Source organism: Physeter macrocephalus, chromosome 16 (genome assembly GCF_002837175.3).
Source record: "Physeter macrocephalus isolate SW-GA chromosome 16, ASM283717v5, whole genome shotgun sequence".
NCBI lineage: Eukaryota > Metazoa > Chordata > Mammalia > Artiodactyla > Physeteridae > Physeter > Physeter macrocephalus.
In genome coordinates this window covers 38787768-38790553 of record NC_041229.1, presented here as the reverse complement: position 1 = coordinate 38790553, position 2786 = coordinate 38787768, and positions in this window count along the sequence as shown.

Below are 2786 nucleotides of genomic sequence, written 5' to 3'. Positions count from 1 at the left end.
ATACATGTGTTAATATACGATATTTGCTTTTCTCTTTCTGACTTACTTCACTCTGTATGACAGTCTCTAGATCCATCCACGTCTCAACAAATGACTCAATTTCGTTCTTTTTTATGGCTGAGTAATATTCCATTGTATATATGAACCACAATTTCTTTATCCATTCATCTGTCAATCGGCATTTAGGTTGCTTCCATGACCTGGCTATTGTAAATAGTGTTGCAATGAATATTAGGGTGCATGTGTCTTTTTGAATTATGGTTTTCTCTGGGTATATGCCCAGTAGTGGGATTGCTGGATCATATGGTAATTCTATTTTTAGTTTTTTAAGGAATCTCCATACAGTTCTCCATAGTGGCTGTATCCATTTACATTCCCACCAACAGTGGAAGAGGGCTCCCTTTTCTTCAAACCCTCTCCAGCATTTGTTGTTTGTAGATTTTCTGATCATGTCCATTCTAACTGGTGTGAGGTGATACCTCATTGTAGTTTTGATTAGCATTTCCCTAATAATTAGTGATGTTGAGCAGCTTTTCATGTTGATGTATCTCTTTTTCCTAACTTTAATGAGAATGTTACTTTTGTTTCAAGGTTAAGAATGATCCTTGGTATTTTTTACCTTGAAATTCTTTATGTTATGAAACAAGTTTCTCTTGATGCTTTGCAAGTAAGAATTTTAAAATCATGAATGGATTTTGCATTCCATCAAGTGCTTTTTTGGTACCTATAAGATGATGATATTTTTCATTTACTTTGTTAATATTCTGAATTATATCATTAAATTTTCCAATGTTGAATCATCCTTGGATCCTATTTGGTCATGATGTATTTTTCTTTTATTATATTGCTGTATTTCATTGCTGTATTTCATTCCTTTTTATGCTTTCATCTATGCTTATAAACAAAGATGGTCTGTGGCTTTATTTTTTATTGTCCTATTTTCATTTTGCTATCAGAGATCAGAATAGCCTCATCTGAGTAGCTTTCCAACTTTTTCTACACTCTGAAACAATTTGCACAGTAAGATTTAACTGTTTCTTGAAACTCTGAAACAATTTGCACAGTAAGATTTAACTGTTTCTTGAAACTTTTCTAGATTTACATATAGAATGATGTGTCTCCTGGACTTTCACAGGTCATAATTTGAGCCAGATTCTTATACTGGTGTATTATTCAAGCTTTCTGGTTTTTCTTGGATCCATTTCAGATATATTTCCTCTCTAGAAAATTATTCTATTTTCTTATCTTTTGAAAATTTTGCTGTCAAATTTCTCCTAAGATTCTCTTTTGAGATTTTAAAAATTATTTTGTGCACTATTTCATTCCTAGTGGTTTATTTTCCCCTTCTTTCTTATGCCCAGTTATGCCCATGGTTTATTGTTATCATTAATTTCTTCCAAGAATATTTTTGGTCATCAGTGTTGTGTCTTGTATGTGTTTTCTTTTATTAATTTTGTCTTTATTCTTTGTTATTTTTTTACTCCTACCCCTTCTTTCTCTTCTTCTATTTTATAGCTTCTTCAATTGAATGTATAGTTCATATATTTTCAATCACCCTTCCTTTTCCTTTTGGTACAATGAAAGACATCTGTCTCCTTTAATGCTTTTCACCCTAAACTATATTTTATAATTTAAATAAATTTTAAAAAATTTATTTTACAGAAATTTGTGAAAATCATCATAACTTGATGAATTATGACAATGAGCCATTCTGATAGCTGTGTAACCAACACCTGGGGCCAGAACAGAATATTCACATTATTCTAGAGACTTCCTCACACCCCCACTCACAACCTCTCTCTTTCACAAAGGTAACCACTACTATGACTTCTAACATAGATTACGTTGCCTCCTTTTTTTCTTTATATAAATGGAAGAATAGAATAGGTATTCTTTTGAGTATGGATAATTTTGCTCAGTATTATGTTTCTAGAATTATTCCTATATTTTCATGTAGTTCTTGTTTATCTTCATTGCTGTACTGCATTCCATTGTATGAATATACTACAATGTACTTATCCATTCTAATGTTGACTGGCATTCGAGTTGTTTCCAGTGTGTGGCTACTGAAATAATGTTGTTCTGAACATACTTGGACTTCACTTTCATTGCACAGACATACACATATCCTAGGCATGAATCATAGCACATGGGTAAGTTCAATTTTAGTGGATACTGTCCAAATAGTTTTTCAAAGTGAATGTAATGATTTCCATTCTCCTTACTAGAATACAAGAATTTCCATTGTTCACAACAACACCATTTCTTGTCAATCTTATGAAATGTTAGCCTTTATTTGAATATGCAATTATATTCCATGGTGGTGTTTTATTTGTAGTTCCCTAGTAACTATTTCCAAACATTAGTTTTCAACCTGTCTCTATTCTTTTTTTTTTAGGTTTTGTTTTCAATATTACCCTGAAGACACTACATTTGGGATACCCACCCAGGGCTGGGTGATTCACTAGACCTCAAGAGGCCAGAGCCAAGTGTCAACCGAGGACATCACAGACTTGCAGGCTCAGCCAGCATCAGTCCTGAGCAAGGCTTCTGCCCAGCGTGGAGTCCCCTGCAGAATCAGCAAGCCTAGGAAATATTATCAACTCATTGCATTAAAGTCTACTGGGGGTTCCTGCTGATATACTCCAACCCATTTTTGAAAAAGTAGTGTTTTCCAGCATCCTCACCTATCCAGAACATAAATAAAAACTTGGGAGTTTCTATTTTTTTTTTTCTGAGCGCCCGGTTTTCCCAACGAGTTTTATTTGGGCAGACCTGGGGGCAGG